The sequence below is a fragment of the Pelodiscus sinensis genome, chromosome 15, assembly GCF_049634645.1.
Source record: "Pelodiscus sinensis isolate JC-2024 chromosome 15, ASM4963464v1, whole genome shotgun sequence".
NCBI classification, from domain to species: Eukaryota; Metazoa; Chordata; order Testudines; family Trionychidae; genus Pelodiscus; species Pelodiscus sinensis.
In genome coordinates, this window is record NC_134725.1 from 22,901,296 (window position 1) to 22,925,475 (window position 24,180).

General features: G+C 51.7%; 1 long non-coding RNA gene across 1 annotated transcript; it reads right to left on the reverse strand.

Moving 5' to 3' along the window:
- Positions 1–12,818: 12,818 nt before the first annotated feature.
- On the reverse strand, positions 12,819–15,714 carry LOC142818496 (uncharacterized). The gene is made up of 2 exons (XR_012895988.1): positions 15,590–15,714; positions 12,819–15,541 (listed from the first exon to the last, which is right to left on the reverse strand). It is a non-coding gene; the product is annotated as an uncharacterized LOC142818496 (long non-coding RNA).
- Between the last annotated feature and the right edge of the window lie 8,466 nt (positions 15,715–24,180).

Consider the following 24,180-nt stretch of genomic DNA (forward strand, 5'->3'; position numbering starts at 1 on the left):
TGGGACTAACAGGCACCTCTGTCTCAAGATCTCCTGCAGAGTGAGTAGACTGAGCTTTCTCTTAAGGCTGCAGTGCCTTTTCAAAGAGTATCATCCAGAGCTGCAGCTTCTGATCCTTTTTGGCTCTGGCTGATAGGCTGCAGCAGTGGTCATATTTCTGAGGTGAGTGTGACTCGCCTAGGCAGCATATATAGGAACTATGCCTGTCTGAAGTAGGCATGGACTCATTACATTATTGACACTTCTTAAAAGGTGTCGTGCTGAGGAGATAGAAGAAGCTGCTTGGCCAGTGAGGCAGCTGAAGGCTATAATTAGCTCCCTGCTGTTAATAGTTGATAAGCGGGAGCATGTGTCGTTCCCCCTCGGCTAATCTTTATCCTTCTTTTTTTAATCTTTTATCTTTTCTCTCTCTCTCTCTCTCTCTCTCCCTCCCCCCAAGTTTTCAGATGACACTAAGCTTGGGGGAGAGGTAGATACGCTTGAGGACAGACACAGGGTCCAGAGTGACTTAGACAAATTGGAGGACTGTGACAGAAGAATCCCAAGCATTGTTACAGGCTGGGGACCAACCAGCTAAGTAGTAATTCTGCAGAAAAGGACCTGGGGGTTACAGTGGATGAGAAGCTGCATATGAGTCAACAGTGTGCCCTTGTAGCCAAGAAGGCTAATGGCATATTAGCTTGCATTAAGAGGAGCATTGCCAGCAGATCCAGAGATGTCATTATTCCCCTTTATTTGGCTCTGGTGAGGCCATATCTAGAGTATTGTGTCCAGTTCTGGGCCCCCCCACTACAAAAAGGATGTGGATGCATTGGAGAGGGTCCAGCGGAGGGCAACCAAAATGATTAGGGGGTGAAGCATATGACCTATGAGGAGAGGCTGAGGGTATGTCTACACTACAAAGTTAGTTCGAACTAACGGACGTTAGTTCGAACTAACTTTAATAGGTGCTACACTAGCGCTCCGCTAGTTCGAATTTGAATCGAACTAGCGGAGCGCTTAGTTCGAACTAGGTAAACCTCATTTTACGAGGACTAACGCCTAGTTCGAACTAGCTAGTTCGAACTAAGGGCTGTGTAGCCCTTTAGTTCGAACTAGTGGGAGGCTAGCCCTCCCCAGGTTTCCCTGGTGGCCACTCTGGCCAACACCAGGGAAACTCTATGCCCCCCTCCCGGCCCCGGACCCCTTAAAGGGGCACGGGCTGGCTACGGTGCCTGTGCCAGGTGCAAGCCTGCCAGCACCCAGCTAGCAGACCCTGCACCTGGCACGGCACAGAGCCACCCACCCGATGCCCCCCAGCCCACCCCCTCTTGCCGGGACCAGGCTGGCGGCTCCCGGGAGCTTGCCCTGGACCGCAAGAGGCGGGCACCTTCGTGGGCTAGTGCGGACATCGTGGACCTCGTCCACGATCTCCGCACTAGGCACAGGAAAGTGGCCGTCTAGGGCAGGAGAGCTGCCAGCCTGGCCACCCAGGACCAGGTGTGCATGAAAATCAAGGGGGTCCACTGAGACCCCCGACACTGAGCCCTGAGCTTACAATGGCCGTACTGGGTCAGACCAAAGGTCCATCTAGCCCAGTAGCCTGTCTGCCAACAGCGGCCAACCCTAGGGACCCTGGAGGGGATGGACCGAAGACAATGACCAAGCCATTTGTCTCGTGCCATCCCTCTCCAGCCTTCCACAAACTTTGGGCAGGGACACCACTCCTACCCCCTGGCTAAGACTACTCCATGGACCCAACCTCCATGACTTGATCTCACTTCCCTTTCAACTCTGTTCTAGTTGTAGCCTTCACAGCCTCCTGCAGCAAGGAGTTCCACAGGTTAACTATTTGCTTTGTCAAGAACAACAACTTTCTCTTACTAGTTTCAAGCCTGCTACCCATTCCTTTCCTTTGGTGTCCTCTAGTCCTTCTTTATGGGAACTCAGGAAGAACTTTTCTGAATGCACCCTCTCCACCCAACCCCTGCTTTTAGAGACCTCTATCCTGTCCCCCCTCCATCTCCTCTTTTCTAAGCTGAACAGTCCCAGTCTCTGTAGCCTTTCTTCATCTGGGACCTGTTCCCAACCCCTGATCATGTTAGTTGCCCTCCCTTCTCCCAGCCTTTCTCTTCCCCTCTCCCACCTCCTTTTCCCAGTCTCCCCCAGTTTTTTTCAATAAAGACAGAGTCAATGTTGGAAGAAACGTTATCTTTATTTTGTACATCAATAAGAAGGGGGGCTAGGGAAGGGTAAGTGGAAGGAGGTGAGGGAGGAATGGGGTACGAGCCCCCGATGGGGAGGACTGGCTCTGCGGGCTTCTGGGGGTGGAAGCTCTCCTGCAGCCCCCCAATTACCCGCTCTCCCCAGATGGCAGCCTGCGGCAAGTGCAGCCGGGCTGATGGCCGAGTGGTGTGATGTGCCCAGTGTGGGTACTCCGGGCACTCCAAGCCAGAACTTCTTTGCAAGCGGGGCACCCCTTAGAACTGTGTGTCCGGGGTGGGGGTCGGGACCCTTTAAGCGCAGCCCTCGGCTAGCCTGAGACAGCATCTCCATGCTCTAAGTCCTCCTTTTATGCCCTGCCGGCACTGCTTCCGGCCATCCTTAAGCCCTGTTCAGAGTCCACTCAATGTGGACTTGCTAGTTCGAATTAGCAAAACGCTAATTCGAACTAGTTTTTAGTTCTAGACGCGTTAGTTCGAATTAGCTTAGTTCGAATTAACTAATTCGAACTAAGTTAGTTCGAACTAGCGCTGTAGTGTAGACGTACCCTGAGTGATTAATGGAGAAAGATGGGCTTTTGGAGCAGGCCTTAAGTCACACGTGACTGTCCTGGGTGATACAGACACCCCTCGCTACAAGATTAGTTTGCTGACTCAAGCCCCCGCTCTCCCGCCTTCCACAGTAACAACAATGAAACAGTACAGTATTCCAGCCGAAGCTATAGCTCCAGTCTCTGAACTAATCAAAGACTTGGAAAAACGGGGAATCCTAGTTCGCACTTACTCCCCATATAACTCACCAGTATGGCCAGTAAAGAAGCCAAATGGGAAATGGAGACTCACTATAGACTATCGAAAACTAAATAGCAGCAGGGGACCTTTAATGGCTGCAGTTCCTAGCATAGTCGACATTGTAAACAGTATACAGACTTGGAACAAGCAGTGGTTGGCTGTACTAGATGTGAAGGATATGTTTTTCATGGTTCCCCTGCAACCTGCAGATCGGGAAAAATTTGCTTTTACCTGGAAAGGGGTTCAATATACTTTTACCCGTATGCCCCAAGGCTATAAACATTCCCCAACAATCTGCCATGGGGCACTGGCAAGGGTCCTAGACGGTCTGACCCTGCCACCGAGTGTCCAAATATTGCAGTACATAGATGACATCTTAATAGGAGGAGATTCCTCCGATGAGGTCCAAGACGCCATGAATCAAATAAGAACAACATTAGAAAGTCTTGGTTTAGATTTACCGCCGGACAAATGCCAAGGCCCCTCTCATGAGGTAAAATTCCTAGGCACTGTCTGGATGGGAGGCAGGAGGATGGTCCCGAATGAGACAGTACAGGAACTTAGCCAAGCACCATCCCCTGAGGATAAAACACAGTTGAGACAATTGCTAGGAATTTTGGGGTTTTGGAGGAAACGTACCTGGCTTTGCGGTCATAGCTCGACCATTGTACAATTTGCTTAGAAAACATGCTAAGTGGGAGTGGGGCCCTAACCATGAGGAAGCTATGAAACAGCTCATAAACGAAATACACACTTATCAGTCCATGGGCCCCATACACCCTAATGCCCCATTCCATTTGTACCTTACCGTGGGAAATACAGGAATGTCCCATGCCTTATGGCAGGAAGGTGAAACTGTACCCCGTCGTCCTATACAGTTTGGCTCAAAGTCATGGCAGGGGTCACAGTCAAATTACTTGCCTTATGAAAAGGTGCTTCTGGCAGCCTACACAGCCCTAAGGGAAACAGAGGAGCTAACCCAAGCTCAAACCATAACCCTACACACTCCTCTTCCAATCATTAAGCCCATACTAGAGGGAAAGGAGTTGCCACCAGGCGTAGCCCAGAAAATGACTGTACAGAGATGGGCACTTTATTTGCACCACAGGGTAGGTGGGGCAGATACTGCACAAAACCCCACCATGATTAAGGAGTCCCTGTGGAGGGTAGGAATGCCTGAGGAATACCATCAGTCCCCACAGCAATCTCCTATTAAGGATGCAGCCCCATTTAACCCGTCACAACCCGAGGGAGTATGGTTCACAGATGGCAGTGCCAAACTAGTGAAAGGAAAGTGGACAGGGAAGGCCGCTGCTGTATCAGCAGACACATCTGCTATACCCCTGACCACAAACATAGAGGGATCAGCCCAGCTTGCAGAGCTGGCAGCAATTAAACTGGCTTGTGCGGCAGGCGCTAGAACCATCTATACTGATTCCTATGCTGTATGGGCTGGAGCCACCCAGTGGGTAACTAACTGGAAAAATAATAACTGGGAAATAGGAGGAAAGCCTGTTTGGGGAGTAGAATATTGGAAATGGATATACCAGCATGCAACCCAACATGCACTGAGCATAGGCCATGTGGCAGCTCACCAAAAGAATAACACCCCGACTGCACGGCTGAATAACCTGGCAGATGCAGTAGCACAGATCTCTGCTGTTCAGGTGGATTGGAACCGCCTGTACATTTGGCTACATGAAACCTTGGGACACACAGGAAGCGATGAACTAGTACGGCAGGCACATGCCAGGGGGTGGTCTATCACCCACAAACAAGCCAGAGATTTGGTCCAAGCTTGCACCCTGTGTGCTGAGCTCAGGAAACATATAACAGAAGGACAATGGTTTGCCAGACTAAGAGATGGAAAGGTACTATGGGCAACCTGGCAAGTAGATTATATTGGTCCACTACCCACCAGTAAGCAAGGGTGGAAGTACGTTTTAACTGGAGTAGAAGTTATTTCAGGAATTGGGTTTGCTTACCCAACTCAAGTGGCAACAGGATTATCTACAGTCATGGGACTAAACCGCTTAATAGCCCTTGTCCCAACGCCCCAAGAAATCCAGTCCGACAACGGCTCACATTTTAAAAACAAGCTGGTAAATGAGTGGGCCCTCCGCAATGGAGTCCAGTGGACTTTCCACCTCCCGTATCGAACCCAGTCTAATGGCATAGTCGAACGCTGGAATGGACTGTTAATATCCCACCTGAGGCCTACGGATGGCAAATGGGGAAACAGACTGGATACTGTGGTGCAGATATTAAACAACCGGCAGACCCCTACGGGCAGTCCACTCCACAAGGGATTCTTCCCTACAGGGAGAACCCCTCCTAGCCCCACTGTACCACTCAAGGATCCTAAATATGCACCTGGAGACACTGTGGTAATCAAGCACCCCAGCTTGGGGACACAAACACGTGTACTACACTCCTACAAGGGAAAAGGAGTCTGGACCACTGCCGATGCTGAACTAACACCAATAACCATTACTGAGGCTTGGATCGTATCCAAGACTGGCTGACCTTATGTTTTATTCCAGGAAACTGAGGCAATGATCCCGGACAGTGCTCCAGCAGAATGGACCCTTCCCAATGCTGACTTGAATCCAGGAAGCTGCTATGAACTTGTTGTATATACATCACTCCTTGCTGTGACACTTGCGACTGCTGTTGCTAGCCATAGACTGAACTTTGTGAGAAACCCTAAGCTGAAGCAAGACGTGGTACTCCGACTTGCCATGGTTTCCATCCTCATCTCAACTGTTGCTGCTACACCAGAACATCCGCTCAAAGGTGCCATTCAAGCCATCGCCTCCGCTGCTGGGGCCACAAACTGTTGGATGTGCACCTTGCTCAATTCATCCACTGGGAGCATCGTAGTTCTTGCGCAAGAAGCCCTGATTTCATACAGGAGACCGACAGTTTACTTGCACAAGAACACGCAGCCAGTGTAGACAGGCAGCAAATTTTTGCACAAGAGCGGCCGCTTTGGCGCAAGATCGTGCCAGTGTAGACACAGCCAAAGGGAAGGAGGAAGGCGGAGGCAAGGAATCAGCACTGGCTCAACATGTCTGCATGCCTTCCTTCCTTCCTTCCTCCCCCCCCCTGCATCCCCCTCCTTTTCTGCAATGTGATTTGTCCTTTTCATATTTGTTCATTTTTTTTAATTGTATCCTTTGGTATATATGGTTGTGACTATTTTCTTCCACTATTTGATCTGAGGAAGTGGGTCTGGCCCACGAAAGCTCATCATCTAATAAACCATCTTGTTAGTCTTTAAAGTGCTACATTGTCCTGCATTTTGCTTCAGCTACCCCAGACTAACACGGCTACATTTCTATCACATGTCTGCATGGTTTGGGGGAAGGTGCAGGAAAATTAAGCTCAGCTGGGTTGCAGAGTGAGGAGGTCCGGGGAGCTGGGCTGGGTTGGGCTGGACAGTGGAGTGTGGGGTGTCTGCATGTGGAGCTCAGAGCTCAGTTGGCTGCAGGAGGAAGGAGGTGCTGGAAACCGGGGCTAGACTCAAGGGGAAGGAGGGACAGGGAATTGGCTCTTGGCTCAGCAGTTTTGCAGGGCTTGGAGGAAGTGCAGGGAAACAGGGCTCAGCTGTGCTGTGGGGGAGGCATGCAGGGAACCAGTGCAGGGCTCAGCTGGGCTGAGGTGGATGGGGGAGGCCATACAGAACAGACGGGTAGCTCAGCTGGGCTGTGAGGGGCTGCAGGGAACTGGTGCTGCGCTCCCTTGGATTGTGGGGGATGGTTTTGGGGGAGGTGCAGGGAACCAGCAGGGGTGGGCAGCTCAGTTGGGTTGCAAGGGATAGGAAGCCTAGTGGGGATGGGAGAAGGGGGGCGGGGAAAACCAGGAGCCCTGAAATGACCTCCCCTGGACCAAAAATTCTTCATCTGGGACCAGTCAGGTCCAGAGGGTGCCAGATCAGGGAGGCTCCCAGCAGCTGTTCTCCTGTGTAGGACAGGATGCCGCACATAGTATCACAGCACGCTATGAGATCACTCCAGGCCTGCTGCCACCACTCAAGGTTGACGTTCAGCTGGCACGACAGGGTGGCATGGATGTCGCGTATCACCCCTATGTGGTGGTGCATCAGCTTCTCCCTAGGCCTGGCTTGTCTGTGGTTCTCCTGTACTGTAGCAGGTGGCTGCAGTGGTGTGGCATGGCTCTCTGTCCTGGTTGGACTGGCTGTGGAGAAGACTCAAGAGGAAGGGGTGGTCAGTCCTCCCTGCACACATGTTCCCCGAAACCGTGTCCTCCTCTGTGAGTGGCGACCACACCAGTCTGCAGTCCACAGGAGGGGGATGTCCCATATGCAAGGCCATGTGTGGCCTACACAGCACTCCCTGTGTCACAGGGGCCCCAATGTAGCCAGAGGACCATGGTGCCCCCTTCCATATCTCCACACACAAGCTATGGCCAGGTAGGCAAGGGAAGTGTGCGGGCACAGTGGGATCCCCTCGTGGGTGGCTGAGGAGCCAGGAGCAGCCTGGCCCTCTCTGGGGTGTGTGCACACAGCTGTGGCTCACTCTGCTGTGTGTGTGAGCAACTGCTTCTTCTCATGTGCAGGCATGCTTGTGTGTTGTGTGCAGTGCTCCAGGGCATGTGTGGGGGTCGTGCCTGTGCCCTTGCAGCTAGCCTGCTTGCAGCTGGGTGCACGCCCTCCCCTTTGGGGGCAGGACTCGTGTGGCCATGCATGAGGCTGGCAGCAGGCTCCTGGGCATGTTGAGAGACTGGCTGCTGTGGCCTCATGCTGTACCTTCCTGCTGCACATGGCTGCACATGCCCAGACTGCAGCAGCATGTGCTGACCTAGCAGCCTGTGCGACAGTGTGCCTCCTGCCCCCCATGCGCCCACCTCTCCTTCTGTGTCTATGTGTGTGTGTACATGCGCCAATGTACCTGAAGATCCCTTCTAAGCCTCCTCAGAGGCCTGGGAGATGTTCAGGCTGGAAGGGACTGGGTCCAGGGACAAGGTGACAGTCCCACTGTCCTGGTTGTTGTCCCCTTCCTCTGTCGAGGGTTGGACCTGTCCCTCTGTCTCCTCCAGGTTGGGGACAGGCTCTGGGTGCTGGAGTACGAGCTGCTCCAAGCCAGAGTCCACCACTATGGAGGAGGAAGAGGGTCCCCCCCCAAACATGTGGTGAAACTCCTTGTAGTAGGGGCAGGTGTGTGGTCTTACTCCTGAGCTCCCCCTCTGCTCCATCGCCCTCACATATCCCTGATGGAGCGAGGTCATCCTGCCCAGACCATGGAACAGGAGCTCCTTCACCTTTGCCAAGACCTGTTCCATGGTCTGGGCAGGGTGACCTCGCTCCGTCAGGGACATGGCTATGCAGGTGAAGATCTCAGCATTTCTCCTTTTTGTCCACAGTTCCTGAAGTGACTCCTCCTCTCACCACAATTGGAGGAGGGTCATGATTTCTGTGCCTGACCATGCTGGTGCACAGCCTTTGCTTCCCATGGGGGTGCTCCTGGGAGCCCTGTGGCTGCTACCGGGCAGGGCCAGGGGGGTCTTGGACACCTGCTTCCTTTGCCATTTTCATTGACAGAGAGCCATGTGGCAAGGCACCTGGCTGTGGGCAGGCTTCCTGCCAAATGGGCTGTGCAGGGTGCCTGCACCTTTAAGAGAGGCCAAGCGGAGAGGAACAAGAGAGTTGTGATTGACTGTTATGGAGCATCCAAGTGGTCACTTGTGTTTTTCCCTAGAGGCCAGTTTTTGTGCAAAAACCCCTGCAGAGCATCCACATTTGCCTTTTTGCGCAAGAGCTGTAGCGCAAAACAGAGTTATTCCTGCTGGGAGAGGAATAACTCTACTGCAAAAGGCCCTCCTGTTGATTTTCTTGTTAAAAAAAGGTGCCGGTAGTCCAGGGCTGTGTCTACATTGGCACCGACTGTCTAGGAAGGAGCATGGTGGAAAGAGATCTAGGGGTCATAGTGGACCACAAGTTGAATATGAGTCAACAGTGTGATGCTGTTGCAAAAAAAGCAAATATGATTCTAGGTTGTATCAACAGGTGTGTTGTAAGCAAAACTCGTGAAGTCATTCTGCCGCTCTACTCTGCACTAGTTAGGCCTCAGCTGGAGTACTGTGTCCAGTTCTGGGCGCCACATTTCAAGAAAGAGGTGGAGAAATTGGAAAGGGTACAGAGAAGAGCGACAAGAATGATTAAAGGTTTAGAGAACATGACCTATGAAGCCAGGCTTCATGAACTGGGCTTGTTTAGTTTGGAAAAAAGAAGATTAAGGGGGGACATGATAGCGGTTTTCAAATATCTAAAAGGGTGTCACAAGGAGGAAGGAGAAAATTTGTTCCTCTTGGTTTCTGAGGACAGGACAAGGAATAATGGGCTTAAAGTGCAGCAGGGGAGGTTTAGATTGGACATTAGGAAAAAATTCCTAACTGTCAGGGTGGTCAAATATTGCAATAAATTGCCAAGGGAGGTGGTGGAATCTCCCTCTCTGGAGTTATTTAAGAACAGGTTAGATAGACATCTGTCAGGGATGGTGTAGACTGAGCTTGGTCCTGCCTTGAGGGCGGGAGGCTGGACTCGATGACCTCTTGAGGTCCCTTCCAGTCCTATTATTCTATGATTCTGTGATTCAAGCTCTTGCCTTGACCTCCACAAAGGGAGGTGTGGTACCACAGTACCTGTAAGAATTTTAAGTTGCTTTCACTCCTGACGCTAGACACAGAAAGTGAGGGGGGATTTTTAGGAAACAATGTGGGGGAGAGGAAAGCAACTTTTCCTCCCTGCCCCCAGTCATGTTACTGGATGTTGAGGGGAGCAGCCAGATCACTGCTGCACCCATGTGGGGGTGTTGGCCCCAAAAGTGGCACAAAGGGGGGCCACGTGAGGTGTCCAGTAGAAGCCTACTTTCTTCTGATTCCATATATGCTATTCATGTGATTGTATAATGTTGGTATGTGAAGTTATAAGCATGTATGTTGTGTGGATACCAAATGTTTCTCTGTATGAGGTTGAACTATGGGCAAAGCAGCTCAGCCTATGGATATGCTAACGAGTAAAGCTCTGGAACAATAGCCCTCTTTAGGCCAAGGACACACCTCAAGAGTGGTGACTCATACCTAGTGGCTACCAGCAGGGAACACAGGGATAAGCCATGGGCCAGGTGACCTGCTGTAGCCAAGAAGAGACCAGGAAGGAGGGATAAATAGGCCATGTGGTCGACTCCATCTTGGTACTCAGCTCAGCACTTCATCCCAGAGGCAGCAGTGCAGGGATCGAAGAGCCAGGAAGAACTGTGTGCCCATCCTGACCCTAGGATGCGCAACAAGGACTTGTAAGCCAGCAGCTGTAACATCTCTGCTAGAGGCTGCATCGAGAACCGGGAAATTTGATGCATGTAATGTACTATCCTTTAACAACCTTACTCTCATGCTTTTCTTTATTGTAATAATAAACCTTTAGATGTTAGATGCTAAAGGATTGGCTCAGCATGATTTGTGGGTAAGGTCCAGAGGGTAAATTGACCAGGGATCTGTGGCTGGTTTCTTGGAACCGGACAGTACTTGTTCGGGGTAGGTGGGATTGGGTGCTAAGACCCCCCCACCGGTGTATGAGGCCCGGGGCCATCTGGGGCACGGATATTGCTGGGGTTTCGGAGGGGTTTTGCTCGTGAGGCTTCAGGCAGGCAGCTGAAGCACTCTGTGAGACTGGTTTGTGGCCTGTTTGGAGAGGTAACCAGTCTGGGGACTGTAAGGAGCCCCGAAGTTGAGCAATTTGCCCTGAGCGGAAGCCCTCAGCTGTGCCCAGACACAGTCCGGTCTGTCACAGCCCCAGCCAAGCCGTTTGCTGCGCCGTGAGGAGAACCGCCCTGTGCTGGGCACCTGATCAGTGAAGAGAAGTTCAGCGCCCAGACTGCCTGGGAGGGCAGCACAAGGAGTCATCGTCTCCAGGAGAGGCAGTGGTCTCATCACACCATCAGCCCCAGGGTTCTCCTGGCTTTGCAGGCGTCATGGAGACGGGGAGTGCTACGGAGGGAAGGGATGATGAGGCAGCTCAATGGATGTTTTCGGGGAGTTCGTGCAGAGCAGCGAGGCAGAAAGCACAGAGCCCTGGAGGGGCAGGGAGTCAAGAACCCCCCTGAAATCTTCAAGTCTGAGCTGTGAGGGGAGCACGTCACCCTGGACCATTCCTCACAGGTGTCTGCCCAGCCTCTTTTTAAACGCCTCCAGCGACAGCGATTCCACAGCCTCCTTTGGGAGCCTCTTCCAGAGCTTAACTGCCCTTAGGGACAGAAAGTTCCCCTAAATCTCCCTCGGTGCAGGTAAAGTCCCTCACACATTGTCCAACTTCAGTGGACATAGAGACAAGTGATCATCAGCCCCTTTAGAAGAGCCCGTAACACACGGGAAGGCCTGTTATCGGCCCTCCCTACCTTTTCTTTTCTCAAGACTGTCTATGGCGTTCTCATGGGTCAGGTATTTTACACCTTTTATCATTTTTGTGACTCTCCCCTGGACTCGCTCCACCTGGCCCACATCTTCCCTACAGTGTGGCAGCCAGAACCCAACAGAGTCCGTCAGCTGAGACTGGTGGAGGAGGACAGGCACCGCCCAGGTCTGACAAGCCAGAGCCCTGTTTAGACAAACCCTTTTTTGCAGCTGTATTACCTTGTTGACTCATATGCCCATTTGTGATCTTGGATAACCCCCAGATCGTGTTCAGCAGCACTGTCCCCAGCCCATGGGCCATCCTCAGCTGGAGCAATTGCACAATCTGGCCTGGGACTTCCTGTCCATTACTGCCCCATGCCCTGCTCTTTCCCACCATCACCCCGCCCTCTCCCTGCGTGGCATCTTGTACCCTAGGATGCAGCTTTGGGGATCACTGGGGGGCTGGCACCACATGGAGGCAGCAGTCATGCCCCCTCTATTCTCTGTGTGGCAGGAGCCATGGCGGAGTCAGACAGCACTGGACAAATGCACTTGCTCTGTTGTGCTCTGCTTCCCCATGGCTCCTACTGATGTGGGGAGTGTGTGTGGGGCCCGACTGCTGCCTCTGCACAGCACCAGGCCCCCCAGTGACCTCCAAAGCCACGTCCTCCCTCTTCCCAAGCAGAGATATCCGATCCCAGACAGGAGATGCCACAGCTGAGGATGGCACAACTATGAGGAGCTGCCGGTGTGGGATGCTGGCTCCTGGGAACTTCTTCAGAGGGGTATCCCAAGCTCTGCTACCACTAGCAAGCTTGAAGATGTAGAAGCTATTTCATATTTAGCTAAAAGCCATTCTGTATAACAAAAAGCCATTTCAGTTTCTTGTGTCTGCACGAGGGAGTGAACTGGCCTTCACCGAGGTGGGGAGAGACCAGAAGGATGCGCTGTTGGAATGTGTTAATGAACTATTTTGAGCTGAAGCTCGAACTCCCTTTTAACCTGTTTCTTTCTATGCTGATAATAATTCCTCTTTGAAGTTCTCTTTGATTTCTTGCCCTGACGTCAGACTTGTTTGGTTAAGGGTATAAAATACTAGGATTGATTGTATTAAGCAGCCTTACTGGACCCGGCTTTGCTAGGACCACGTTTGGCTCACTTTGCTTTTATTGGCCAATAAAACTGTCTGTTTAGCCGCGTAAACTGAGTGAGGCGTTTGCTTCGACAATTTGGAGGTTCCACCGAGATTCCTAACGCGCCACTTGCCCATATGGACGGACCGGCACTCCACTTCCAAACCTCTCAGAGCGCTCAAGAGAAGGTAAAGGGGATACCTGTTACGAAATCTCCTGGTTGAGGGCTTAGGATTTGGAGTGACGGCCAGCCATCGGGGTAAGAGGAGCTACGGAATTCAATTTTGTGGAGCGGCTAACATTTTTGTCTGTCTGTGTCTGTCTTTGTCTATTAGGCCTGTCTTATGTGTCACAGTTCCAAAAGGGCACACCGGTGTCTCTAGTGAGGCAGCCATGCGCTGGACCCTCTGTGTTCGGACGCTAAAAGCTGGTGTGGTGCCATTACTCTCTCTCGGCACACGGAACTGTGGGGAAGCTTTGTTGTCTCTCTCTGTTATTTGTGGGCGTAGTACTGACCTCTGAGGCTAACCCCAGGCCATAGTGCCCCATTCCGTCAGGCTGTCTCCAGGCGCCAGGACGTGGTGTTCTGCCGGGCTGGAGCAGGTGCCGGAAACCCCTGCGAGGCAGGTGGACCTTGAGTCCAGTGCTTCGCAACAAAAAGGGGGGGGACCAGTGCGAGCAGGTGAATTCTTGATTCGGTGACTCGCAGAGCGAGCAGGCGGATCTTGATTCAGTGACTCGCAGAGCAAGCAGGCGGATCCTGATTCGGTGACTCGCAGAGCGAGCAGGCGGATCCTGATTCGGTGACTCGCAGAGCGAGCAGGCGGATCCTGATTCGGTGACTTGCAGAATATGGTGTAAGCAGGCGGACTTTGGTTCGGTGCCTTACAGAATTAAGCGCGCGCAGGAAATGGGGGTAGGTCAGTCTACAGGAATTCCAGTGCCTTTATGTTAAGTGCCTTCTGGTATAGGATCCTAATAAAGTCTGATATTAAGTGCCGGGTGTCTTAGGGCAGCGTCACTTAATAGAAACCCATGGGAACTGGACAATAAATAAAGATGCATCTAAATGTGGAAACTGTAGGAAAAATGTGAAAAAGGAGAAAAAAAATTGTGTGTGGAAAATGAGTATGAATGTAATGAGTGAAGAATGAATGCCGCTGTATAGGTCTGAGACTTGAGCTGATCCCAGCTGCACCAGGGCTCTCCCATGAGGGAGCTCTGAACGCAAGGGGGGGTCAGCTGAACCTCAAGACTCAATGAATATGTGAGGGAGTGACGACTCCCCTTATTTCATAAGCTGCTAAGGTCTGACACTCTAGACCCGGCAGACTCTTTCTTTGGAGTGTGTAAAGTTAGTTTAGGTGAGGGTTAGTCTAAACATCCCTCCACACTGCCGAAAAGCACCCCTGTGTACTACATGTACATGCATAATGGTCCAAGGACCTGTAAGCATTTAACAGATTGGAAAAGAGGAAAAATTAAAGCCCTGAGAGATGAAAGTAAAGCTCAGCAAAGACAAACCATAAGAAGGAATAAAGAAAGTAGAAATACAGACATTAGAAAGTTACTAGGAATGAGGAATGTTTTTCTTTAGAAGGACGAAGCAAGTGATTAAAGAGTATGTGAAGGTGAGAAGTGACTGCATAGGAGAGTGGACGGAATTAAGCGATTGTTGTTATATATGAAAGGAAACCTGCTTTAAGAAATGACTCCTTGTTTTTTGTCGTCTCTTTTTATCATTTTAGCAATGAAACAGTCAAGTTAAACATTTGGTTACAGACACTTTGTTAAATCTATTAAAGAGAAAATAAGGAATTCTACTGAAACTTAATTAGTTAACCGCATAAAAGAATAGAATCTATACATTGTAAATTTGTAATACCTGCACCCTAAAGGTTAAATGTGTCTTCCAAGGAACCTAATTATTGTTTAAAAAAAAAATCCAAGCCCAGAAACTTCACAGTGTTTCTGTTCAAGGCTGAGCTGATAGCACCTTTGGCTTGCTTTCAGATCCAAGGTTGTGTGTGTCTGCAAACTGCCTGTCTGTTCTGGAAGGGGGGGAGCACTGTCCCCCATAAGTAAGTCTGTAACATTGCATGTGATTCTTTTCAGGAAAGAAAAACCTTTTTGCTTGCTAGAATAGTAACTAGCAAGCACCTTGTTCTAAGAGTTTCTGTAGCAGTAAAGAAAAAGCCTAGTCTGCAGTACAAGAGGAAAACTGAGGCATGCCACTGTTGGAGAAGGCTAGCATCTCTGAGGATGAGTAGAAGCTTATCCCTGCAGGAAACATGATGACATCTCAGTAGCTAAGAAACTTCTAAATCATTACATCCCATCATGGGGAATACACCTTGTGATCTCCAGTGATAAAGGTACCCACTTTACTGGGCAAAATTGTTTTAAAAAAAAAACTGGAAAAGTACTACTCTACCAGACAAGCACTGCACTGTGCACGACACCTGGAGAGCGCAGAAGCAGTAGAAAGATAAAACAAGATTTTAAAGAACAAACTTGCTAAAATATGTGAGAACTCTGGCTTAACATAGATAGTAGCGCTTCCGATTGCTCTAATGAGCATGAGAGCCACTCCTAATCGGAAAACTGGACTCAGTCCACATGAAATTGCACGTGGCCGACCTATGAGACTGTTAAGCAGCCCAGACATTAACCTAGCTAATGCCATACTCATTAAAAGAAGCATAGTCAAGTATTGTCAAGAACTTATGAGGTGTGTACAGTCCTATCATTCACAGGTTAAGGACGCCTTCCAAGAGGCCCCGACTGAGTCGTGCCATAAACTACAACAAGGAGACTGGGTTTGCGTGAAAGTTCGCCAACGGAAGACTGCCCTGGAACCCAGGTGGAAGGGTCCCTACCAAGTCCTTCTGACCACCCATACTGCTGTAAAGTGTGAAGGATTGCCCACCTGGATTCACGCATCCCACTGCAAACCTGTCCTGGCCCCTACAGAAGTTGGCCCCAACAAGGAGCACCACAGACCTAGTACCGGAGACCCAGGTCCAGAAGCAGACGAGGATCACCGCAGACCTGGTACCAGAAATCCAGGTCCAGAAGTAGACGAGGATCAGCGCAGGCTTGGTACCGGCAATCCAAGCCCTGAAGCAGACGATCCTGAAAGACCAAAGCCAAGGTACCAGCTGCGGCCCAGAAAGACCTGCCAGCGATAGGTGAAGAAATCTACGAAGTCCTGAAGAACAGCCAGCATGAGGCTGGGCAAACAATTCATGTTAAGCTTATGCTTAATCTTGTTTTTAATACCTAGCCGTTAACACCTATATAGTTCAAATGTATTTATGCTTTTAATGAACCAAGTTCCCAAGAATTTAATTCCACAAGTTGCTAGATATGTGCTCACAGTCCTGTACATTCAGAAAGAGGTATCCCAATGATTCCAGTCCCACTAAACAACACTCAAATGGCACACTGTTTAGTGAACAAAGCCAAATGATACTTGGCAGGATAAAAGGTTTACTAACCCAGGGTATATCCGCCTAGCCTTGACCCCAATTGGAAAGTACTGCTGGACATGTAATGGTTCAGGAGCCAAGGTAAGAAAAAGCCAAAACCGAATGGCCCTAGACTATGTCCTAGCTAGTAAGGGCGGGGTTTGTGCCTTAGTAAGAAGAGAATGCTGTAGGTATATTTCTGACACCAGCAAAGAAGTAGAGGAAGATGCCTCAGAGATTAAAAGAACTGTGGAACGCCTAAAGCAAGGGAAAAACTGAACCCTCTAGGCTTAGTTAGGAGGCTGGTTTAGACATGTGGGAACTTGGATTTTGCAAAGTGTAGTTTTAGTATTGGCTATATTCTTTTGTGCTTATTTTTGTTTCTTGCTAATCAAATGCTGTATTTCTTGTATTCTAAAAAACAAAGGACAAACCCTCACTAAAGGGAATGTGGAAGTAATAATGTTAAAATATGATAGGCAGAGAGAGGAACAAGAAATGTATATAAAGGCTTTGATAAAAATGGAGATGTAAAACAGTTTAATGGTTAGCCTTTAAAAGGCTAAAAGGGGGGAGATTGTAGAAGCTATTTCATATTTAGCTAAAAGCCATTCTGTATAACAAAAAGCCATTTCAGTTTCTTGTGTCTGCACGAGGGAGTGAACTGGCCTTCACCGAGGTGGGGAGAGACCAGAAGGATGCGCTGTTGGAATGTGTTAATGAACTATTTTGAGCTGAAGCTCGAACTCCCTTTTAACCTGTTTCTTTCTATGCTGATAATAATTCCTCTTTGAAGTTCTCTTTGATTTCTTGCCCTGACGTCAGACTTGTTTGGTTAAGGGTATAAAATACTAGGATTGATTGTATTAAGCAGCCTTACTGGACCCGGCTTTGCTAGGACCACGTTTGGCTCACTTTGCTTTTATTGGCCAATAAAACTGTCTGTTTAGCCGCGTAAACTGAGTGAGGGTTTGCTTCGACAAAGAAAACCCAATAATCTCTGATAGCTGACCTCTCAGTCTTAGTCATGCACTCACCCACCTCCTATTACTTTCCAGGACACAAGAATCAGATCCTAGTCTTTAAAAGGGTGTTCTTATTAACAAAACAAAAAGATATTCTTGATAAAGGATACTTCATTGCTAGGTGTTATAGAGCAGCTGAGAAAAGAATAGATTAAAACACAGAGAATTGCTTCCCTGGGATTCAGTTTTAGTTACAGCGTAAGGGGGGGTTAACTAAACACCAAAACAAAGAAAATTGTGTATAACTATAAACATTCCCTATCTACTCACATGTTTGTACTTCCAAAGTCTAGTCCATTTCTAGGCATGGGTATTCATCTCCCTTCCCCCCAGTTCTTGGTTTGAATGCCCAAAGGAAAAGCAGCAGGCAGATTCCCTTTCAAGCCAACTCTAACACGTTCTTCCCATTGGTTCTCCTGGCTACCTGCCAACACTTCCTGGTCACCCACTTTCCAGGGTGAACCCTTTAGTTACTGAATGCTGAACTGTTTCTTCAGACAACGAGGGTGAGAAAGGCCAATCTGTACCTCTCTCCTTCACTCTCTTACCAAAACATTGCTTTTCTTTTTAAGCTGTAATATTTTACTAGAAGACTTACTTGGCCTTGCTCGGGTCCTTCAGGGCAGGGGGCTGGCGGTGTGGGGAGTGCAGGAGTCAGAGCTAAGTGGGATGGGCCCTGCCAGCTAGGAGGAGACAGGAAGCCTGCACCTCGGACTCCTGCGAAAAGCCTGCCTGGGGGAAACTCAGCTCTGGAGGGAAGAAGGAAGCCACAGGCTGGCGCACACAGGGCTCTGTGGGCTTGTCGGAGGCTATGGGTGTCAGGCTGTGAGCCCAGCAGCAGAGCATTTCAGGCACCCAGAGTTCCAGGGCAGACGATGACACAACACCTCACTCCCAGAACATGCACCTCAGTCTGTAGAGCGGTGCCGGTAAGGTTCAGGGAGGTGTCACAGGCCGAGGGAGCGAGCTGCAGTGGCTGGAGGCTGACCCTGGAGGTGCTCCCTGTGGCAATAAGAGGCCAGGCTGATTATGGAACCTGGTGGGAGGGAGGGCAAGGGCATGGCAGGTAGCACTGGCATGAAATGCCCAAGCCAGGCAACGCTCCTCAGCCTGGTCCATCCTGCCAGGCCGGAGCCATTCCCTCCCATAGGCTGTGTGAACCACGGCAGCCAGCCACTCCCAGCAACTCAGCCCTGGCTCCTCGTGGTCTCCTGGATGCTTTATTCCCACTGTTCAATCCCAGGGCGCATCCCAGGGGAACGCCCCCAGGAGGCCTCCCATGCGGTCCCGGTAGATCCCGTCGAAGGCCTTGCTCTGCGCCGCTGTGAAATGGTTCTTCCAGTCCCCACAGATGCCTGTGGAAGGCGAGTGGCGCTGCTCAGGATTCGCACCATGGCCATCGCGGGGACTGGGACTCGCCTCCCACCCTGCAGATCGCGGGGCGCTTGCTGCTGCAAGGGGGGTTGAGCCCACCCTGCTCCCAGTGCACAATCCTGGCTCTGCCCCCGGCTCATCCCCCACAAGGGCTCGATGGGATCTGTGAAGCTCCCCAATGATGGGGCTGCCTGACTGCAGCCTCCTCACTATAACTTTGGGCTGGGCCCTGACTGAGCTCCAAGGCAGCCTTCTTATAGTCCTAGTCCCGCCCTTTGACTTCCGGTCAGGTGAGGGGGCGGGGCTAGGCTGGGCCCAAAATGGCTCCCAGAGGGGTTCCTCTGCCTCCGGCTCAGTGGGTGGCCATTCCACCCCCCTACACGCCTCCCCCCTTAAGTCCAGCTCCCAATCTCCGGGACCGGGATTCTGCTCTTCCTCCCTGCGGGACAGGGCATCGACATTGTCCCTCCCTGCTCGGTGTTTCACTGTGAATACATACGGTTGGAGGGACAGGTACCATCTCATCATGCGACTGTTGGTATCCCGCATCTGATGGAGCCATTGTAGGGGTGCATGGTCTGTAAAAAGAATAAAAGAGTCTCCAAGGAGGTAATACCGCAGCGCCTCGATGGCCCACTTTATCGCTAGGGCCTCCTTCTCAATTGCGGCGTAGCGGCGCTCTCGAGGAAATAGTTTTCGGCTGATATACAGCACTGGGTGTTCTTCTCCCTCAATTTCCTGGGACAGTACTGCCCCCAGTCCGCAGTCTGACGCGTCCGTCTGGACAATGAAGGGCCGGGAGAAATCGGGGCTGAACAGAACTGGCTCGCTGCACACAGCGGCTTTTAGGTCCTGAAAAGCTGTCTTGCATTCCGGCGACCACCTGATCCTTTGAGGACTGTCTTTCTTGAGGAGTGCCGTGAGAGGCGCGGCTCGAGTTGCAAAGTGTGGCACAAAATGGCGATAGTAGCCTGCCAACCCTAAAAACTGTCTTACTTTCTTCTTGGAGTTGGGTGCCGGGTAGTTTTGGACCGCCTCCACCTTCCCTACTAGAGGCCGGACTAGGCCCCACCCCAGCTGGTACCCGAGGTAGGTGGTTTCCTGCCAGCCAAGTTTACATTTCGTGGGATTGGTGGTCAGGCCGGCATCCCGCAATGTCCGCATTACGGCTGCTACCCGCTCGAGATGTTCCTCCCAATCTTGGCTGTAAATTACCACATCATCTAGGTACGCGGCGGCATACGCCGTATGCGGGCATAGCAAGCGGTCCATCATTCGCTGAAATGTTGCAGGGGCCCCATGGAGTCCGAATGGCATCCTTATAAAATGGAACAATCCCGGGGGAGTTGAAAAGGCAGTTTTTTCTCTCGATTCGGAGTCCAGGGGGATCTGCCAATATCCCTCTGTAAGATCTAGGGTGGTTATAAAGTCGGCTCTCCCCAAGCGTTCTAACAGTGCGTCTGTTCGCGGCATGGGGTAGGCGTCAAATTTTGAAATTTCATTTACTCGTCTGAAATCGATGCAGAAGCGGACACTGCCATCTGGCTTCGGCACCAAGACGATTGGGCTACGCCACTCGCTCTGGGAGCGCTCTATCACTCCCAGTTGCAGCATCGACTGGACTTCCTCCTCGACTACCTTTCGAAATGTCTCTCTGGGTATGTCGACACTACCCTCCTAGTTCGAACTAGGAGGGTAATGTAGGCATACCGCACTTGCAGATGAAGCCCGGGATTTGAATTTCCCGGGCTTCATTTGCATAAGCGGGGCACCGCCATTTTTAAAAGCCCGCTGGTTCGAACTCCTCATTCCACGAGGAGTAACGGTAGTTTGAACTAGGAAGCCTAGTTCGAACTACTTAGTTCGTGACCCGTGTAGCCGCGCTGCACGGGGTTCGAACCAGCGGGGTTTTAAAAATGGCGCCGGCCGGCTTATGCAAATGAAGCCCGGGAAATTCAAATCCCGGGCTTCATTTGCAAGTGCGGTATGCCTACATTACCCCGCTAGTTCGAACTAGCGGGGTAGTGTCGACATACCCTATGAGACAATGTGCTTGTTTCACCTGGGTTGCAGAGAGGGTGTTTCCCAGCTGTGGCTCTCTTTCCTCCCCCAGATCAGGTATTTCCGGCCCTAGAGTGGGCTCCGCTGGCTAGGGGGTAATCATCAGGGCCTCCCGTTCTCGCCAGTGCTTCAGGAAATTTACATGAAATATTTGGGTTTTCTTCTTCCGATCCGGTTGATAGATCTCGTAGTTCACCGGCCCGACCTGACGAGTGACCTCACCGGTGTATGAGGCCCGGGGCCATCTGGGGCACGGATATTGCTGGGGTGTCGGAGGGGTTTTGCTCGGGAGGCTTCAGGCAGGCTGCTGAAGCGCTCCGCGGGACTGGTTTGTGGCCTGTTTGGAAAGGTCACCAGTCTGGGGGCTGTAAGGAGCCCCGAATTTGAGCAATTCGCCCTGAGCGGATGCCCTCAGCTGTGCCCAGACACGGCCCGGTCCGGTCCGTCACACATGGCAACGGATGCCAAAGGAAATATGATGACACAACAGGGGGGGCGGGCTTGTCCAATGAGATGCTTTGTCTCCATGCCCCTTTCCTGGGCTTCGCCCAGCAAGACTGAGCCTGGAAATGTCTTTTCAGGGCAGGAAAGTGGCTCTTTCCGAGGGGGAATGCCAAACCCTTCTGCTGGGCGAGTTTCTTCTGGAATTCCCTGCCCCTGTCGTAACCCGGCAGCCAGTGAGTTATTGCCTCCTCTGCACTCACTGGGTGGGGGGTTGCTGTGGCAGGAGGCACCAGACGTATCATCCCACCTGGGCTTCTATTTGACATTTTCCTTTGTTTTGAGTTTTTTGCAAATGAAAGGAGACAGAACGGTCAGTTAGAAGCACAAATGGCTTGTGTGAGGTTTAGTTTCAAATAGACATTTTCCTGCCAGTTTGGATTTGGATGCCCAAATCCAAATTGTCACCGCAAAGCACAGGAAAAGATCGCCTTTCAATGCTAAATTATTGTGTGGAATGCCCAAGATCATTGCACGTGAAGTGTTTGAGGGCAAAGATTTAACTTAAATTAAACGATTTGTGCTTTAAAAATGTTGGTAAAATATTGTAGAAAAACTTCAATAAGCTTTTTTTTTCATACGCAACGTTTTCGGTGCAGTCTGTTGCCCTCTGTTGCATGGCATCAGAACTGCAAGAGTGTGTCATTAATGGGAATGTCTACACTACAGCACTAATGCGAACTAACTTAATTCGAATTAGTTAATTCGAACTAAGCTAATTTGAACTAGTGTATCTAGACCTAAAAGCTAATTTGAATTCAATCGGGGGACTGTCAGGATCCAGGAGGCCCTGCAGGAGAGCTTCCACCCAAGGAGCCTGCAGAGCCACCCTAGTCCTCCTCATCGGGGGCTCATGCCCCATTCCTCCCTCACCTTCTTCCACTTACCCCTCCCTAGCCCCCCTTCCTGATGTAAAAAAAAATAAAGGACACGTGTGTTCAAAAATACAAACTCTCTTTATTTAACAAAACTGGGGAGGGGAAATAAAACTGTGGGGAGACGGGGGAAAGGAGGCAGGAAAGGGCAGGAGAGAGTGTGGGAGAGGGGAGGGGGAAAACTGGGAGGAGGGAGCTGGAAGGGGAAAGCAAGGGGAAAGAGGGGGAGGGGAAACTCAGGGATCGGGGTGGGGGTGACGCCGGGCCAACCGCCTCCCAGCACGGCAAGGGAGGGGGCCTCGGCGTCCCCGGGGGGATGGGGTGGAGGGTGCAGAGGTTGAGGTGGGGGGTGTGGACATTGAGGAGGAGGAGGGTGTGGGGGTTGAGGAGGAAGAGGTGGGAGGGGGGCAGGAGTGGGAGGAGGGACAGTTGTTGGGGGGGCAGCAGGCGCAGGATCAGCACAGGGCACCATGCTCTGCAGCAGGGCCTGCAGATTTGCATTTCTGGCTCGGTCCTCAGCCAGCTGCTCCTGGCGGAGCTGCAGGTCTTCCCACATCCAGGCCTTGACGGTGTGGTGCAGGGCTCGCAAGGACCCCAGGTGCTGGTCCCAGTACTCCTGCTCTGTGGTGGCGGACCGGAGCAGGCCATGGGTGCGGGAGCATGTCCCGGGTGGGGTGGTGTGCCCTGCACGAGCAGCTGGTACAGCTGTAGAGAAAGGGAGTGGTCACTTCTCCCTGGGGACACAGTAGATGATGCCCAGCCCCCTCCCCCCGTCCTGCAACGTGAGGGCGACCATGCCCTGCACCGTCAGAGCCGCTGTGCTTGTACAGAGGCCATGGTCAGGATGTCTGGCTCTCCCCGGGACGGGGAGCTGCCCCAAGACAGCACCCATGTCCCTGTGCCATGTATAGTGTGGCCGGGGCGGTGGGCGAGCGGGGGGGGGGAGATGTCCCCTGCCTCCATGTAGAGGAGACGTGTGGAGGGAAAGCATCCTGCTGGGTCCCGCCCCAGGGTCAGGAGCATGTCAGGTCTCTTCAGACATGCATGTGCCTATTGGGCCACGGCCCCTGGGTGTCACGCAGCTGGAGCGTGGCATGGCATGTGCTTGCACGTGCACAGGTGTCTGTGTGATCCGTGGGAGGCATGGCCCACGTGCGCGGTCCCTGGTCTCCCTCCCGCCTCCTCCCCCGAACTACTTAATTCGAACTACTTCCCCGGTACGGTCTCCCTGGATGACCCTGCCGACTCCAGTGCTGGAACTCCTTGTGGTGGCCCCTCCGGTGTGCCCAGGTCAGGGCCCTCCAGTCCCGGCTCGCTGCCTCCCGGGCTGGCACAGACCGCCCCGCCCCCCAAGAGTCGGTCGAGGGCAGGGAAGTAGGGGCAGGTGGCAGCCCCTGCTGCGGCGCCGCCCCTGGTGGCCCTGGCGTACGCCTGCCGCAGCTGTTTTACTTTCAGGTGCACCTGCTCCTGGGTGGCCTGTGTCCCTTTCGGGCCATGGCGGCCGCTATGCGCCCGTAGACGGCCACGTTCCTCCTCCTAGTACAGAGATCATGGACGCTGGGGGCCTGCCCCCAAACCTCAATGAGGTCCATGACCTCCACACTAGACCAGGAGGGTGCGCGCCATCTACGGCCTCTGGCTGGCCCCTGGGTGCTGGGGGACTGGGCGGGGGGACGGCTCGCTGGCACTGGCTGCCTGGCTCATCCTGCAGCCCCTGGTTCGGGGCAGAGACTGCTGGCAGGGCTGGCTCTGGCAAGTGCCGTCTGGCCAGAGTCTACCCCTTTAAGGGCCCCAGGGCTGGGGAGAGGAGAGGAGTTTTCCTGGTTTGGCCCAGAGCAGCCACCAGGGGAACCTGGGGAGGGCTGGGCTCCAGCTACTTTGAATTAAGTGGCTACACAGCCCTTAATTCCAACTACTGAATTCGAATTTGGCGTTACTCCTGGTAGAATGAAGTTTACCTAGTTCGAATTAAGTCCAAACTAGCGGTTTGTATGTGTAGCACCTATGAAAGTTACTTCCAACTAACGGCTGTTAGTTCGAATTAACTTTGTAGTGTAGACATACCCATAGTTCCTATACAACTAACAGCTAATGGGTAGTCTCCAGTAGTTTAAATCTTGGGGCATTTGGAAAAGGAGGGGGAGCTACATGTGTGCGGGGTGTATTGTTGCCCTCTGCTGGATGGACTGTAAATGCTTTATGTATGTATCATATGCCCTATAGTGCTAACAGTTAATGGAGATTCTCCTCTAGCTCACACCTGGCATTTTGTAAAGTAATATATGTGTGTGTATGTGCGAGAGAGAGCAAGAGCCTGGGGGCTCCCTCATGTCTCC